Below are 18,083 nucleotides of genomic sequence, written 5' to 3' on the forward strand. Positions count from 1 at the left end.
TGTGAAGGGAAACACAGGTTTTGGGGTTTTTTTGGGGTTTTTTTTTTTGCCAGTCCTGGGCCTTGGACTCAGGGCCTGAGCACTGTCCCTGGCTTCCTTTTGCTCAAGGCTAGCACTCTGCCACTTGAGCCACAGCGCCACTTCTGGCCGTTTTCTGTATATGTGGTGCTGGGGAATCGAACCCAGGGCCTCATGTATACGAGGCAGGCTCTCTTGCCACTAGGCCATATCCCCAGCCCCAGGTTTTTTTTTTTAATCTAATAAAGGTCTTAACTCTTCCCATCACATAATCTACTGCCACCCTTTCCTCCATCCCCACACTGGCTTGCACTCTTCGTTCCCAGGCTCCAGTAGCAGAATGAAGTCACAAGAGTAAAAGAGCATTGCACAAAAGTCCAGGCTTATTCTCTTCCTTACAAATGCAAGGCAACAACATGATCCTGCCATGATTATGTTGAACTACTAATTCAATGTCAATGTGTGCACAGTTGGGAAAATGTACATATCTGACATTCTGTTTTCACCATTTTAGATTCAGAAGGAACTTTAAGATCATAGATAATAGCAAGATGTAGTCACAATGATCAAATGATGAGATTTTGAGTATTAATTTTGTAATATATGTAACTTTGTTATTATTAACTATTATTTTTATAGTGTTAGGGACCAAGTTCAGGGATATTATTATTATAGTACTGGAGATCAAACTCAGGGCTTTGTACATGCAAGGTAAGCACTCTTCAACTGAGCTCTATCACCAAAGCTGGTTTGGATTTTTTTTGAGAGAGGGTCTTGCTCTGTAGCCCATGCTAACTTTGATATCCTTCTGCTTCTATTCCCCCAAAGAGCTGGGATTACAGGCATGTATTACGACGCCCAGTTATTTGTTTTACTTTTTTCACATTAACTCTTAACAGCTGATTCCCCAAATTCCTGACATCTGACTAGAGTTTTCATGAGGCAATGAATGATATGGAAATGCAGAAACCCACTAACTAATCCATCCACCCTGAGCTGGAAGGAGACACTTAACTTCACCTTAGGCAGGGCATGCATTTCAAAAAGTCCTCTGGAAACAATGGCTATAAGGATCTGCCACTAGTGAATGGAAAACACACACTTTCTCAAAATCCCCAGTTCATCTCTGAGATGTGAGGTTTCTTCGGAAATTCCCATTTTAGTGTGGACCTTATTGAAAGCTACTGGACTTGCAAATTCTCATGGGCTTATAGCCAGAAATGGTTTAGCTTCAAATTCAATTAACTTCCATGTAAAAGTCAAGATGGAGATGATCTTGTTATTCAGAATCACGTGTGAGAAGTAATGAGGTTATATTTTGCTTGCTTTAACTATGTGTAGGTTTAAGTGAAGATAATTTTCTAAAACAATTATATAAATCTCGGAGGAGAAAATCTGTCACTTTCAGGAAAGCAGAGCCATAATGAAGCGTTCCAATGATTCTCCTTCCTATTTTGTTGAGTGGCTATTCTGACAATCCAAAATATTATTTTAAGAGCTTGATACCCAGAGAGAGGGCACCAACAACCCTAGGGCAGAGATTACCATCACTGTTTGGTGAAGAGAAAATACTCTTGCAAAGATAATATGGCATACCACATTGGATTGAAGTATGGCTTTCTATGAGAAATTCCGCATCACAAGGTTCTCATGTAATACAGGACCAAAGTCATCCCTAATCTTCAAGTCCAGTGCCTAAATTCTAACACAATCCAACCCACTGTGAAACAAGCTCCTATATAAATCTTACACACTGCAATGTTTCTGCCACAAAGGCCAATGCATCTGCCAAGATAATTCCCAGCAAAGAGAATTACCAAAAAAAGCAAAGAGAACTCTTTCTCTCCACTGAAGACCCAGCATCTTTAACTCACAAAGTTTTGCTGTCCATGGGCTGTCCATTTTAGGGTTAAAGAGTCCATGCAAAGATCGGATGCTTAAAAAAATGAAAGATTATATCACACCTTTGGGAGTAGATATTTTGAAAACTAACCTGGGGTGATTTGTCTGTAATGTACTTCTAGGGGATTTTTTTTAAAACCAATAAAAGCTCACTAGAGTTCATTTGGGACTTCCTGACCAAGAATGACAGGACCAGGTAGCTGTAAGTAAGACTATAGGCTCCAAACCCCCAAACAGCTTCAAGGCTTCTGTAGAATTTAGATGTTCTGTGTTGAGATTCTGTTATTCCTGAAGTTTTACTTTTCTATGTTCAGTTTTTTTTATCCTATCTTTATTTCATCATCAAATGTTAAACTACTCCAATATCTGTGTTATTATACTATGCTGGTCAGAGGTCAAGAAAGCCAGTTTTCCCTTATGTGGGTTTATTGAGTGTTACAGGTTGAAATATATCCCTTCTTCTTCCAGATGTATTGGCTAAAGTCCTGATCCCAGGATCACAGGATTGCATTTGGAGCCTGCCTGGGGAAGAAAAGTCTATGAGACTCTTACCTCCAGTAAACCAAGAAAAATGCTGGAAATGGAGGCATGGCTCAAGCGGTAGAGCACCAGCTTTGAGTGAATAAGTCAAGCAAGACGGTGAGGCCTGAGTTGAAGAAAAAGGAGAAAAGGATGGGTTCAATACAACCAGAGTCTTTATAAAAAGCTTAAGCTTGGTCACAGAGATAGACAGATATATACAGAAGGAAGATGATGTGGTAAGACTTTGAGAGCCAAGGCCAGAAATAAGCCCAGGAGAGAGGCTGGGAACATATCTTTCTCCTAGAGCCCTCAAAATGAACTAATTCTGCCAACAGGGATTGATTTGGGACTTTGAGTCTCCAGAACTGTGAGATTAGAATATTCTGTGGTGCTTATTTAAAAAGTCCTAGTAAACTAATTTACCTAGCATGTCCTAGAAGGCCAGTTAACCATGGATAACACACATTCTGCTCTTTCCTTGGCTCATTCATTTCTGATTGTCCACTCGCCCACCTCATTGACATGATTAGAGTCTGTCTTAATTTAAGTTATTTTCAGGACATGATTCAGTGTCGGAGAAGACACTAGATCCAGCAACTATAGCTAATATGACATAGCAACTATAGCATCTGTTAGTAATAAAAACAAGAATCTGGGTAATTTGGCAAGTGATTTTAAAAGCATGTATATGATCTTGTCCTGTATTTCAGCTTCTAAAGACATAATTGGATACAAAATGGACACAAAAGCTGAACCAATGCATTCATCCCAGTTATTGATAATGCCAATACATTAGAAATAACTTGTTCTATCTGGATGCTGGAGCCTCTTGCCTGTCATAGTAGATACTCAGGAAGGAGGCTAAGATCTGAGGATCTTGGTTCAATGCCAGTCAAAGCAGGACAGTTCATGAGACTCTTATTTCCAATAAATTACTCAACAAGTACTAGAAGTGAAGCTGTGGCTCAAGTGGTAGAATGCTAGCCTACTGCTTGACAGAGATAGTACCCAGGTCCTGAGTTCAAGTCCCAGGACTGTCACAGAAAAAGGAAGGAAAGAAAGAAAGAAAAGGAAGGAGGGAGGAAAGGAGAAGGGAGAAAGGGAGGGAGGAAGAGAGGGAGGGAGGGAAGGAAGAAGAGAGGGAGGAAAGAAAGGAAGGAGGGAGATAACTTCTATAGAGGGTGCTAATTTTAAAAATTGTTATCTTCAAACAATAAAATACTATGTAGGAGTTAAAATGCTAATTATGATCAATTCAACGAAGAAAATAAGGGGAGAAATATTTCTCTGAGATTTGTAGAATTTTGAAAGCTTAAGTAACCATATTTCTGAATTCCCTATACAGAATATGAATAAGTATTATAATTAGAAAAATACTTGCATATCACAATACATAAAATAATCTGTTCATATATATGCAGTCTTTATTTCAAATATTTGCTAGAACATCATTGTTTTTCATTAGGAGAAAAATAAAGATTTCTCCCAGCCAAAGAAATTTCGGAACAGTGTAGAATCTTACATAAGAAAGGCAACTGATGGTGCTACTACAACTGTTCTTCCATTACAGTCAGATTCATTTCCATTATATTTTCCTCCAGTGTTTTTTAGTTCTCAATTAAATCTAGTAAAATGATATTTTTGAGGCTAAATTAAATAATTGGCACAGAGCACAAAGTACTCTCTCTCACAGGAAAGACCAAATTTTACCCTACAGATCCTGACAGGTGTGAGCTTTGCTCAACACCAATTGAGGTCACTGCAAGGATTATAATGCTTTTTTTTCCCTTGAGGAAAGACCCTTTCAGAGATAAGTCCTGAGTGATCATATCTGAATGACACCATCTTGTGATCTTTGCTACTGGCCAGGCACTTGAAAACTTCCACATGAGTCAGGACCAACTGGAGGACTTGCTGATATATAAATTCTGTAATCCATCTTTAAAGGGTTTTTTCCAAGGGTTCAAAACATAGCTTAGAGGTAGAGTGCTAATCTACCAAGGAAAACGTCCTTGGTTCAAATCCCAGGACTGACAGAAAGAACAAAGGGTCCTTTCTAGATGGTCCATAGGTGGGACCTAAGCATATGTAGTTCAGGTGTTATCAATGCTGTACTAAGGAGCTGTTACATGTCAAGAAACATACCAGTAGATAGGAGCCCTGAGCATACAGGGGTCATTAGTTTCTCTTAGGAACTCTGAAATTTGCAACTAAAAGGCAAGAGACTGATGGCGACTAGACAATTCTTAAAAAAACAAAACCAAAAAACATTGCTTTGGGGGCCCAGAGCTGATTCCTGTTCTTCCTGAGTTTTAGTTGGTTTAACCTTCCCAATATATTCCACTAAATACATTGTTTTGCATAAATGAGCCATAGGAATTTTTTGTTGTCTGTCCCTAAAAGAATTTAAGATATGAGAATTTTAGTGTTGCACCAAGAAAATAGGAAGCATTCTAAGTATTTACAAATTAGTTTAAGGTAACACACACGAGATATAATTCCTAATAGCCTCTTATTAAAGAAAAGAATTTAGTTAATTAGGTTTACTTTTTAGAGACCCAGTCTTACTATGAAGTGTAGCCATGAACTTGCTATGCAGTTGATCTTTAACTTGTGATTCCCCTGCCTTAACATATCTACTGTAAGGATTGTGCAAGCATACAGAGCACTTCCAACGAGTTTTTATTGCCTTGGTTTCACAGTTAGGCCTGACATTTCTTTTTCTTTTCTGGGGGGTAGGGGTCCTGGGGCTTGAACTCAGAGCCTAGGCATTGGGCATTATCCCTGAGCTTTTGTTCAAGGCTAGCACTCTACCACTTGAGCCACAATGCCACTTCAGGCTTTTTCTGAGTAGTTTATTGGAGATAAGAGTCTCATGGATGTCCCTGAACATCCTCAGACCTTAGCCTCCTGAGTACCTGGTGTGAACAGCAGCACCCAACTTATGTCTGACATATCTGACATAATCATTATGGAAAAATTTTAAGTTATAAACAAAAACTAAGAAGTCTTTAGTTCCTTTCCAATCGAAAAGTTTTATTGTTGTTATGGCTGTTTTCTTTTTTCTTTTGCATTTCTCAGTCTTATGGGGTAACATTCCCACAACATACATACAATGTATCAATCATATCCTTTCCCAGTGTAACATTCCCACACATATATACAGCGTATCAATTATATCCACCAACCTATCCTGCTTTCTCCTTTCCAAAAGAATTTTACCAGCTTTCATATTCTATTTTTACACATGTGAACTACTTGATCATATTCAGTCTGTCTAATCCTCCCTCTCTGAAGTGTTTTTACATGCATCATCTAATATAGTCCTTAAAACTTTGTGGAGTATTTTTGTGGGCCTCATTTTATAAATATGGAAACTGATGTTCAAAGCGAATAACTAACACTTTTAAGCAATGTAGGATGGCTCAAAATGGTTGAAACAGCTGGGCCTCTGTGGCTCATGCCTGTAATCCTAGCTACTCAGGAGGCTGAAATCTAAGGATCATGGTTCAAAGCCAGCTGGGGCAGAAGAGTCCCCATGAGACTCTTATCTTTAATTAACCACTCAAAAAATGGAAGTGTCACTGTGGCTCAAGTGGTAGCTTTGAGCACAAAGAGGTTCAGGGACAGTGCCCACGTCCTGAGATCAAGCCCCACAACCGACCAAAAAGAAAAGAAAAAAGTTAAAACACTGGTCATTGATGGCTCATGCCTGAAATCATAGCCACTCAGAAGGCTGAGATCTAACAACCAAGGTTCAAAGTCACCTTGGCACATAAATCTGAGAAACTCATATCCAATCAGCCAGAAAAAACCCCCACAGTGGAAGTGTGGCTCAAACGATAGAGTACCAGCCTTGAGCAAAACAGCCAAACAAGAGTGAAAGGCCCTGAGCTCAAGCCCCAGTACCAACACACACATATACACACATACTACCAAGACCACCACTATCACCATCACCATCACTGCTACCAGCATCATCAAATAAACACAAAAAACCTCAAATGGCAAAATAATACCATGCCCAATCTAGGTTTGACATATATCCTTAATTGTTGAGAAACACCAAGTTGTTAGGCAAACAAATGTAAAGATACAAACTTATTCTCACTGTTGATATCTTATTTCCTCCTTTGCTTAAACCCAGAAACCATCAGGTGTGGTGACACACTCCTGTCATTCTAGCACACAGGAGGCTGAGGCAGAATAATTTTAAGACCAGTCTGGACTACAAAACTGCATTTTCTGTAAAGTAAACAAATAGGTTAATAGATAAATAGTCTAAAAAAACTCAATATCTAGAGTAAAACTTTGTAATCAGAACTGAGAAAGATTATTCTGAGAAGGTTAGGAAAGTGCTCATTAAGGAGCCTCTGCTCCTCCCTCCAGTTATACAGAGGGTCCTTTCTCAACAGTCCCACAGTTTTCTAATTTATTAATTAGACCATGATTAGTGGATGAGGCAGGGCCATTTATAAGAACAGCAGCAGTTGTTCGAAAAGGAAAGGGGGAAAAACACAGTAAAGAAACCCTTTTGACTGAGCATATAAATTAAGCTAGACTCTGTGTGAGTGTGTGTGCGTGTGTGTGTATGTGTTTTACAGTTTCTGAGACTACTCAGTTACCTAAAAGGAATTAACCACAGCTTTACAATGAATGTGTAAAAATAAATGAGTTTATGTGTGTGACTCATATATTGTGTGTGTACGTGCATGTGTGTGTGTGTGCGACAGAAAGAGAGAGAGAGAGAGAGAGGGAGAGGGAGAGAGAGAGAGAGAGACTCAAAACAACACATACAGAGAGTCGGAATTCTTTTCTGTCTCATAGAAGTATTTAAGCTTCCTCTGATTCCAGGTCTGTAGTCTGCATTTCTTTTGCTAAGGAGCCATCTTTGTTTCCCTTGGTTACCAAAGAAATGGTTCAGGGATCAGTTCAAATCCATCAATACATACAGAAAAAGCAACAACAACAAAAATGCCACAATACCATTTTGAAACATTGTCCTTTCTACCTACTATCTATATTTACATTTATTAGATATAAAGAAGAGCTCACACGCACATTTCTGTGCTTATAGTCTACTGTGCATGCTGTTCTTTCTATGTGGAATTTTGTCACATGGCACACACTGTTCGAATGGATTTTTTTTTCTTTAGGTAGACCATAACTTTCTCTTTGTTGCTGAAATGCTAAGAGAACTTGCTGCAAGGTCATTCTGTCTATAAAATACTCCTCAAACTGTGCCTCAATACCATATATTTAGCTACAAGGATAAATCCTGCCTTACAGAGTGGCAGGATTCAATTCACTGATGCAATAAATTTCAGGCTGACTTACTATATTTCCATCTAAAAGCTTTGAACAGTTATAAAATTGGTAGTCTTTAGAATCATCCCAGGTCAAGTTTCCCCACAATGAACTGTGCATCACATTAAGCCTACCCACTAGCTGGAGTATCACTGTGTACCCTTGATCTGACGGCTGAAGGAACATTTGCATTGTCTGTTCTCCATTTAAGATAATATTTGAAACAGCAGCAGTCGGAAGAGCAACATTCACAGTTATCCTCCTTCAGTGAAGTACAATAGGTCCAGTTTACAAAGAACACATTTGTTAAAAGAAAACCAGAATTCGGCATAAAAACATCTCAGAAAAAAAAAAGAAATTCAAAAAATCCCCATTTTTCCCATTCCCAAAGATGAACTATTTCAACATTTTTTTTCATTTGAACCTGTGTTGCAGCATGAAATCAGGTGGAGAGCTGATTGGATTTGTCAACTTTCGTTCCTTACAGAGATTTTGCTAGTGAAAATGAGTGTTTGAGCTGAACCTTCTGATTGACACACCAAATAGCACGATCATTTTACAATTTTAAATTCACTGATTTGTTTTTCACGTACAAAGAAAACTGGAGATTTGCTGCCAATGCCTTTTTAAAAGATAATAATCTCTAATATTTGTTGTATAATGATAAAAAATCTTGCATCCATTAAAAATAAAATCTCTGTAAAGGGCCAGAGTTCTGCTATACACCTTTTGCTTACCTTTAAATAAACATTTCAGTGTATTATGAAAAAAAGCATGGCCGCGCAATGGTTTTATAGCAGCAGTAGCAGCAGCAGCAGCAGCAGCAGCAGCAGCAGCAGCAGCAGCAGCAGCAGCAGCAGCAGGCTTCCTGAAGGAGCTTTGCGGCGACTGTCTCTCCAGTCAATTACACTACTTTTTTTTTTTTTTTTTTTTTTTAAGTGACACCCTCTGGTTATTCTGACAGCTCAGCCCACTGAAGCTGTTTCCCGCGTTCTTCTGGGTCACGGGGTCTCTCTTTAAGTGCAGAAAGGGAAAAGGAAAATATTAAATGAACCAAGTGGGGTGCACGGGGATTCGTTTCGCAGCTGACAAGGTCTATCCCCCCCCCCCAGGGGGGGGAGGGCTCCTGGGGGGAAATACCACGATCGCATTTAAGCCAGAACCCTGGGAGTCCTGCGGGTCCCATGAATTAGCTGCTTTGCAGAGTCAAGGCAGAGAAAAGCTCAATCGATCCTTTCTAGCTGGGGCCAAGAGAGTAGGACTGGGCAGAAAAACCGAGACAGAGTGCTAGATCCCGGGACCCCTCGTAGACCTGCAGCCCGCGTTCCGGGCGGGATAAAGGTCAAGTCCGAGGGCACGACCGCAGGGCACCCCTCCCTTGGCTGTCCGCAGCCCAGCTTCTGAACAACCACCTCTGGCACTGCAAGGCGTGAGGGCGGGTCCCCTCGGGGGCGGGGCTAGGGGGCCGGACAGAGTAGAAGAAGGCGATGTCGGGAAATGTAGTTCACATGAACTCAGGTAGTAAGGCTATGTGAGGCGTCACCGGTGGGATCTGGAATACAACTCCCAGAAGCCTGCAGGCCCGGCCTGGGAGTCCATGCGCAGTGGGCGCTGCTTTGTATCCTATCAGGCAAGGAGAGGGTGATGTCACCTGCGAGTTAGTAACCTACGAGCGGCTGCGAAGGAAACTGTTTAATCGGGTCCCATTGTACCCGGAGTCCAGTGCCGCCTTTGCAGCATGCAGGGGCTGCTCAGGTAAGGGGGTGACTCGCCGTTCTCGCCCGCCTCGCTCATTCATTAGGTTGGCACCACGCGGTGGCTCGGGGGTGGGCGTGCTCCTCTTCGGGCCCGGCTCGGGATTCGCGGCGCGCCCTCCCTCTGCCTCCCCCGGAGCTCCGGGGCCAGTAGGTAAAGACAAAACCCGTCCTTCAGGTTGGGTCTGAATGGGAGCGGGCACCGAGACAGCTCCCAACTGCCAAGCTAGGGTTTGGAAAATGGCTGAAGCGCGGCATCAAACGAGGGAAGTCCCGCGGAAGGCGCCTCAGAGAACCCGGGTCCCTCCCTCCTTTCTACCCGAGGCTCGGGGACCGCAGGGGGTGCCGGCCCGTGACCCCTCGCCGCCCCGCTCGTGGCTGTCTCCCTTGGTCTGGGGCCTGGGACAGGGGATCCCGTCGTAGCCTCGGCGGGGGGCTGTAGGCTCTGACACTGCGGTCGGGAACCCCTCCTGGATGGGTGGTTCCGAGAGGCCAGACCCGGGGGCGGCGACGGGGGAAGGAGGGACGCGTGTCCCCGACCACGTCCGAGCTAAGTCCCGCCATCCCTGACACTCTTGAGGCCAGCCCCACTTGGAAGGGAGGGAGTGGCAGTAATTCAGGCAGAATCCGAGCTTCATGTTTCTAGAGGGAAGAGAGACATCCAGCTTTGCTGGGGGAGTGAGGGAGACCTGGCCGGCGGCGGCGAGGGGAGGCTGCGCTCCAGCCTCGCGTCCTTCTCCGTAGGTCGGGCGCATCTCAGTCTTTCCTGTACACAATTGCTCGCTTGCCAAAGGGCATCTGGCCTGGGGCGAAGCACAAGCCCGATTGCCTCTAAAGAAGGGGTGTGTGTGTGTGTGTGTATGTGTCGGATAATCTATTAAGATTCGCTGTGGGGCAGGAGAGCTGGATAATCGGGTTTACCCAGCCGGTGCCCAAAGGTTCGCGATCAGCTTGCCCTCTGACTGGAGGAGACATACTCAAGGCCGAACTGACTACTCTTCAAGTCCTCAAGATTTTCATTTCCTTTTTCTAGTACCTTCATTCTTTCGTTTACTCACTTATTCATCCAACACTGTTAACGTCTCAGGTTGCTTACAGTTTGGATTTAGGGGTGTTCCGTTCCTCCCCTCCCTCCCCCCCCCCCCAATAGTTTAGCCCGCTTTGGAATGGATTCCTGTACTGCGTTTCCCCTCCCCCGTCTGCAACCTTAGAGAGAACATCGAGAGCAAATGTAACCCGTGACCGTTTTGCTCCCATTGAACTGGTAGTTTCTTGAGATTGAGCACGACCCAGTGAATTGTAGGCGAGTTTGCCTGCAAGACGAATCCGGTTTCCAAGGCGACTCCTGCCTTCGGAATCGTAACTGCTCTCACTGCTGTTTCGATTCGTCCTGGGTCTGCTAGCAGCTGGGAGGGCGTGGCCGGTAGATGTGGTCAAATGTTTTCCCTGGGCCCAGCTGCTCTCTCCACCTCACCCCTTTCACAGCTCCAGGTCTTCCTGTAAAAAGCTTGGACCCAGCTCTTGGATGCTTCTCACTCTCACTTTGCCAACACCTCATATCTCCATCTCCCTTCCCAAAACTAATTGTTTGGAGCTTTGTTCCCGAGGCAGTCTCGACAATTACAATTGAAAACAGCTCCTTTCCCTTTTCCTGCATTGGGCATCACCTCTCCCTCTCCCCCCAGTAACCTAGTAACTTAGTCTGCTTCCTTAAAATGAAACTAGCAGTAGACTGTATAAAGTGAGCTCCCTGGATCCCAGAAAAGATTCCCAATTTGCCCTATGTGCCTTTTCTAGATGTGGTAAGTTACTGCTATCTCTTGTGGTTTTCATAATATCAGAATGCCAGCCTAGATGATCCATTACCTCTGGGGCCTCTGTTTCCTTGGTAACATGGGGAGGGGGCAGAGGGAGCTCCTAAAGTGGATTGTAAGTATAAAATTTTGTGCCTCGGAAAAAAGACTTGGTTCATTGTTTGCCTATTTTCCTAAAAGTAATCTGGGGATAAGGGTTTAAACAGAGTTCTGAGCTGTCTCCCATTGTAGCATTGGATTAATATTTCTGAGGGTTGCTTGTTTCACAATATAGCCTGGTTCTTGGTGGCAGTGTGTCAAAGTGGGCAAGGCATTACTATTACTATTTACAATACTGTCTTTAACTTTATATTACTACTACTGTTATTCCACTCTCTGGACTTCTAAATATACTTTAGTTTTAGAATTATTTAGGTTTGGGAATCTGGAAATTCTTGATGAGTTTGCAACTTGATTACATTAAGTGTAATTAAATTATACAGTTTCCTTTCTTGCATTTTATCAAGTGCATTATCTCACACAGGGAGTGTGTGTGTCTGTCTGTGTGTATGTGCATGTGCATTCATGTGCATAAGTGCTTGGGAAATGCTTTGTACCAGCTAATTGATCTCATCATCTTAAGTACGTATTGTATCCCTATGAGGAAGTAAGGCCAGAAATTGTTTCATCCTTTGAATTTTTGTCCTAGAACTGATCATCAAAGGAAAAATGTTTGTCTTCCCTACTAGATTATAAATTCTTTGAGGGCAGGGTCTTTGTTTTATGTTTTCTGTCTTTGTAGCATTTAGAGTAGTGTTTGTCCATTTGTAGGGGCTTTAATTGTTTAACAGATATTAAGTATAGAACTGATAGGATGCCCAAGGTCTTGCCTCTGATAGTTATGTTATCTATTTTTTAATATTCTCCTTGGGCTTTCTATCAAGTGTTTTCACTCTTGGCATAAACCAATACTCAAAGGCCTTGCAGGTGTTTGAAATCAGTTTATAGTTATTTATTTTTATATCCACCCACATAGATTAACATTATTTGATTTTTAACTTATTACTCCAAACCAGACACATCTAGATTTCTATTTATTTTGCCCTCCTTGACCTAGATAACTTTCCTAGAAGGTGTATGACGGGGGACTAGGGAGAGATACTAAGGGTTTTTACCAGGCCACCATTCGTGTCAGAATAATCCTCTCATGTAAGGCAGTTATTCTACCAACAGGATCAGTTGCTCTAGGCTAGCTGAATGGAGAGTAGAGCATTTGTCTAATATATGTAACATCGAAGTTTCTGTGAGGTTTCAGAAGTATAATTAGGGAGGAGGTATCACAGTGAGGGGAGCACATTCTTTGGTGGAATTTGAATCCTGGCTTTCTTTGCTGGGTGTTAGGAATAAGTGTCTCTGTGTGTGGTTTATTTGAGCTGCTTTTGTTTAAAAGGCAACTTTTAGTTTGTACTGTGTTTCTTAGAACAATTAACTGTGTTTACAAACAAAATGATGAAGACTGAAAGTGTTTCATCTTCTGTGTATTTTGTTTATAGATTTGGCTTGAGGATTTTGAGTTCTTGTGTGAAAATTCTATAAAAGTTACACTATTGGATAAAGAAAACAAACTTTTCTGACAAAGTTTGGTACTACTGAGGGCAGTAAGTGTTTGGTTCAAGAAAGAATCAATGGAGCTGGTCACTTCTGTGGGGCTCCCCCTGTTTTTGAGGTGTGCTCTGTTGTTTAAGTCTATTGTGCAGTAAATAGGGACTGGTGCTCATAGCTCATGCTTGTAATCCTAGCTACTTAGGATGCTGAATGTTGAAGACTGATTTGAAGTGAAGCCATCTGGGGCAGGGATGTCCATGAGACGCTTTTCTCCCATTATGCGGCAAAAAGCCAGAAGCGGAGCTGTTGCTCAAGTGGCAGGGCACTCATTAGTCTTGAGTGAAAACCCTAAAGGATAATGTGCAAGCCCAAGTTCAAGTGTTTATGCACATGTGTGTGTATGTATACACACACACTATAATGAAATAAAGCAAATGTACCAGCTTTGGCTAGCAAACTTGTCTTTATAGGAGGTTTCAGAAAAAATGAAAGTGATTTTTTCTCTTTGAGTGAACAATGTGAACTATTGTCACTTACTCTGGTATTAACAATTTCTAAATTGGTAATGGAAGAAATCTTCTAAGTTAAGATTTGTATTAAATACATCTGTTTTTAGTGGTTTCTTTGACAGCTCAGAAGTTTAGCGGCAACTGCTTGCACAGGTACTATTTCAGAACATGTTGTGGTGTGTGGATGGAAGTAAGTCTGATTGGCAGAGCATGCTGAGGCAGGCAGTTATGGAGTTATGTTTATTTAGCAAGTGCACACTTTTATGTAGCTGTGTTACTTACTGTGGCCCAAGTTGAATGAAGGTTGGATCTGTTTTATCCTGCACTCCCTTCCTGAGTGACTACCTCATCAGTATCCCACTGTACTCGAGGGACCACCTTATTCATACTCCCAGTGAAATGGAAGATGAAGATGAGAAGCAAGTTGATTTTGGTGATCTACTCCAGCAGGCTCTTTCTGTAGGAAAAAAAGTCTGCCTCTTTGTTTTCATGTGTCTTTTCCAGGAGAAGAGATCAGAGCTGATTTCAGAGTTTGAATTTAGTGTCTAGTAATGACTTGATGATCAAATCCTAGGAATGTAGCAACATGTGTACAGAAGCCTCTCAACTCTCCAAACACAGTTAATCTGGGGTAAGTAAATATACCCCAAGGTCTGGTGAAGCTTAGTTTCCTCACTGATAGTGAAACACTGCTGGCTTTTACCTCTCTCTTGACTTCCTATGGCAGTGGCTCCTCTCTTCGGCAATCTGCACTCCTGACTGAATTCTTTTGCTTTCAGATCTAGCTCAGGTGCTAGAGTTACCAGACCTTCCTGCCTCAGCTTCCTCCTTAGGGTTCTTCCCCTGATCACAGGATCAAGGGAGAGTTAATGTGGTTTTTATAGCATAGGTGAAGTGTTTACCTCATGTCAAGCCTTTTCTGCTATATTACCTGGGCTATGTCATTGGTTCCTTACACAGCTGTGGGGGTCACATATTATCACCATTTTACAGAAATGAAGAAATAGGGGAGACTGAGGTCACACAGTCTGGGATTCAGGTAGTCTAATACTGTCCACACCACACTTTTGCCTGGCCTTGGGTTCTCCTGTGTGTTATAATTTCGCCCCAGTTTGTCTTGGGGGACCCACTCCTTCCTTTGCATCTCTCAATCCTGAGGCAGTGCTGGCTCATTATGTGCTGGGTTGATTGAGGATAAAATTGCCTCTTAATGAGTTCTTAAGAGTCTGCTTTTCTAGAAGAAAAATATTGTATGCGGTTAAAAATTTTTTTGAGTGATGAAACTTTTGAACTGCTTCTTTTTGCTATGCAGAAGATATTATTCAACCTATTGAAACAAGGAAATGCCCTTATATTTCATCTTTATGTCCTGCTGTAGACCCTATTTGTTGATATCCTTTTTTTTTTTTTAAACTGGGTTGACAATTATGTGTTACAGAAGCCTGTATAAGAGTTAAGGACCTACAATATCTATTTTTCTTCCTTTTCACATAAGTTGTAAAAGTTCTTTTGAAAGAAAATAATAAAAATTTGAGCAATAAGAATGTAATCTGATACTGGATATCTTTAGATATTAAAATGACCTTCTTTTCTTTTGGCCTCCGAAAAGAAACTTTTTATTACAGTGCAGCAAATTTGGTGCCAAATCAACAATTATAATTCTTTTTAGCCCATGGCTACCATTGTGAATTAAATGTGGAAGAGTAGGGAAGCAAGTTCAATAGTGTTGGTGTGATTTCTTCACTTACCATAGATCTTTTATTTGGCATAAAACTGGATGTTATGCCTCTTGGACAGTATTTGGTGATGACAATTGGGTAAAACAGAAACTGGGTAAATTAGGGATATAATAGGAAATCTATGGCTTAATGGAATATTGCCAGGAAGGGAAATGTAAATAAAAAGCTTTTTAGTCATTAGGCTACTTAAACCTAATATTCATTCAACAGATAGACATTGATTTCAGAAGTTGTTTTTATTTTCCCATTCATATTGTTATACTTCCTAAGTATGTCATTCACCTTTAACAGTAACCTGAACTCATTCTGTTCTATAAATTGCACTAGGATTGGAGTTGAAAGTTACCTGTATTTCTGCCAGGAACACAATTAGGGTCACCTATTAAACTGGTCTTTGTTCTTTTCATTTCTGAAGAAAATACCTGCAGTGCAGCTGGCAAACATTGCCCAGCTTTGATAGACTTTTTGAATTTAGACTCATAAAACTAGGTAGCCTAGATTCTAGCTTTGGGCATTGTTGGGGTAATACAGATGACCATCTTTTTTGTTGTTTTGTTGTTGTTGTTTTTTTAATGGGATGGGCTCTTATATTCCGCCTAATTTGTTAGGATTGATTTATTAGTGACTTACAAACCTGATCAAGAGCCTAGGATAGCTTTACTCTGTTTTGGAGTCCAAAATTGCATTTTTAATCTTAGTCAGATTTATGTGTATGTAATGTATATGTACATATGTATGCATCTGTCTATCTACCTATCATCTATCTACCTACTTACTTACGTACCTATTATCTAGCTCATTATATTTCTGGCTTTCAAAAAGGACTAGTTAGTACATTGTGGATATGTCAGTACTGCATAGCAATTACAGGTGGGGGCAAAAAGTATCATAAACGAACTACTAAGTTTCTTAGTTTCTCCAGACCCCATAAACGAGAGGCAAGGCTTTGCCATTGGCTGGCCAAGGAATTATATACTCCTGATAATTGTCCTATTTCAAATAATTGGTTAGAATTAGGGACAGCTTTCTAAAACATTTCCAGTGCCTGTACTCTTCATCTTTCTTCTTTCTAGCTGTATATTTTGGCTTGACTTTCTTGTAAAGCTCAGACTTGAGAATGGTGATCAGTGTTATTCACCAAATGAGATAGATTGTTCATATGTACCTAGGCTTAATTGTATTTTTTTTCATATGCAATGAGATGTCTAGACACAAGTTAAGTTACAACCTGATGTTCTGAAACAGGAAAGTTAGTTTAGGTCCTCTCTGAAGTCTTCAGAATTTATTACAAAGCTTATTGTGAGAAACGAAAGGAAAGGAAGTAGGTAACTTAAACCACTTAGAAGGATCTTCTTGAATTCTCTACTCTTGAAGGATGGTGAAATTGTAGATACAGAAAATGTTGTACAGTTCTGTTCAAGGCAATCATTTAGATATTTTATAAAACCATTTATATGTTTTGCATTTTAAAATTGCAAAAATGCTGTTGTGTTCAATCCAATATTAGTGCCTATTGCTGTATTTGATTTGGGTGATGGTGATAAAAGAAACAACAAAATATTTCTGTTTTTCTCCAGTCATGTTTCTGTGGTGGTCATGTTTGCATTAGACTCCTCCCCCCTTCCATTGCTAAGCACCAGTAGTAATTTGAACTGGAAGTCAGAAGGGTAAAGAACAGATAAATGCTTGGAATTTCAGCCAGTGGCTGAGACTGACTACAGTTTGTTTTCACAAGTTTAAATGAACAAGGTTGCTTTTTACTTTTGCATTTTTGCTATCAAGAATAGTGACTCAGTTGCACTAGAAAAACTATTAGGACTCATTTAGGGCTTGAGCATCTATGAGTGAGTACCACTTCTAACTGAAGGAGTTCTAGGAACTGTGGCAAGAAACTGCTTTTCTTTTTCTCCTTAATGAGTTGCTTAAAAAGAAAAGAAAACCACATATAAATAATGTTTCATTTGACTCCATTTCTTCTCTGGCTGTGACTGAAATGACCCTTTATCCATACCCCACCCCACTCTACTTCCTGAGTAGCAGTTTGTTAGTTATGCTCTCAGGGACTCCCCAGGGGGCAGATCACCCTATCTATCCTCCGGTGGCATTATCAGCCAGGTTCCAGATTCAAGGAGCCACAATCACTGGTTAGAAAGAAGAACTTCTCATTAGCATTTCAACTTAGAACAAGGAATTGAGTGCTAGCAGAGATTTTACACCTCATGTGTTATTTCTCCCAGGCTCAGGATATTTTTCTGATGCAAGAAATTGAGAGAAATATGTGGAGGGGAGGACAGAGGTAGTTATTGGGCTTCATTTATCTTATCGCTTGTTTCTCTCAGAGTTGCCTTTGTTTATACTATCTCTTCAGGCCAAAAATTCCTCCAATGGAAAGCATGCATACACACAGGATTACTATTGGGACTTCTTCCTTATGTTTCCATTTGCTGATTTGGCTTTCTTGTCCATAGCCAGATCTGAAATGAGGGCCAGGGTACTTAACCTGCCTTACATGATTTTGTTGGTTAGAAAGGAAATTTCTTTTCCCTTTGTCATGTTGGGATTGAATGCAAACACTCATACCTGCTAGGTAGATGCTCTATTTTATATCCCTACTCCATCCAAAGAGATCTTTTCAGGCAAACATGTTAGTCATTCCCCCCCCCCCCCCTCCGCCGAGGAAATAAAACTAGTAAAGCCACACTTAGCATCTGTCTATAACTTATGGTGGGGAAAGAGTTTAGCCATGAGTGTTTGATATCTTCAATGGAATCTCATCACCTATGGGCAGGTACAGAGAAAAAAAAATCAGTTAATTTTAGGTTTAGATTTGGCTAATTTTGGTGATTCCTTTTTTACTTGTGTATTCTTTTTTGCTTACCTGCAAAGCAAAGTAAGCATACACCGTATAAGCCATCTTCTGAGTAAAAGCTAAAA

The 18,083-nt window shown here is 41.0% G+C and overlaps 1 protein-coding gene across 6 annotated transcripts in view; it reads left to right on the forward strand.

Annotated features, from left to right (window-relative positions):
- The first annotated feature begins 680 nt into the window (after positions 1-680).
- Daam1 (dishevelled associated activator of morphogenesis 1) overlaps positions 681-18,083 on the forward strand; it is a 184,794-nt gene continuing 167,391 nt past the window's right edge. The window contains exons 1-2 of one of the 6 annotated variants that reach the window (XM_048362823.1): positions 681-692; positions 12,333-14,041. The gene's annotated coding sequence lies outside the window, so the exon portion shown is untranslated. The other 5 variants (XM_048362824.1, XM_048362825.1, XM_048362822.1 and 2 more) reach the window with 5 other exon arrangements.

The sequence above is a fragment of the Perognathus longimembris genome, chromosome 14 (assembly GCF_023159225.1).
Source record: "Perognathus longimembris pacificus isolate PPM17 chromosome 14, ASM2315922v1, whole genome shotgun sequence".
Lineage (NCBI taxonomy): Eukaryota > Metazoa > Chordata > Mammalia > Rodentia > Heteromyidae > Perognathus > Perognathus longimembris.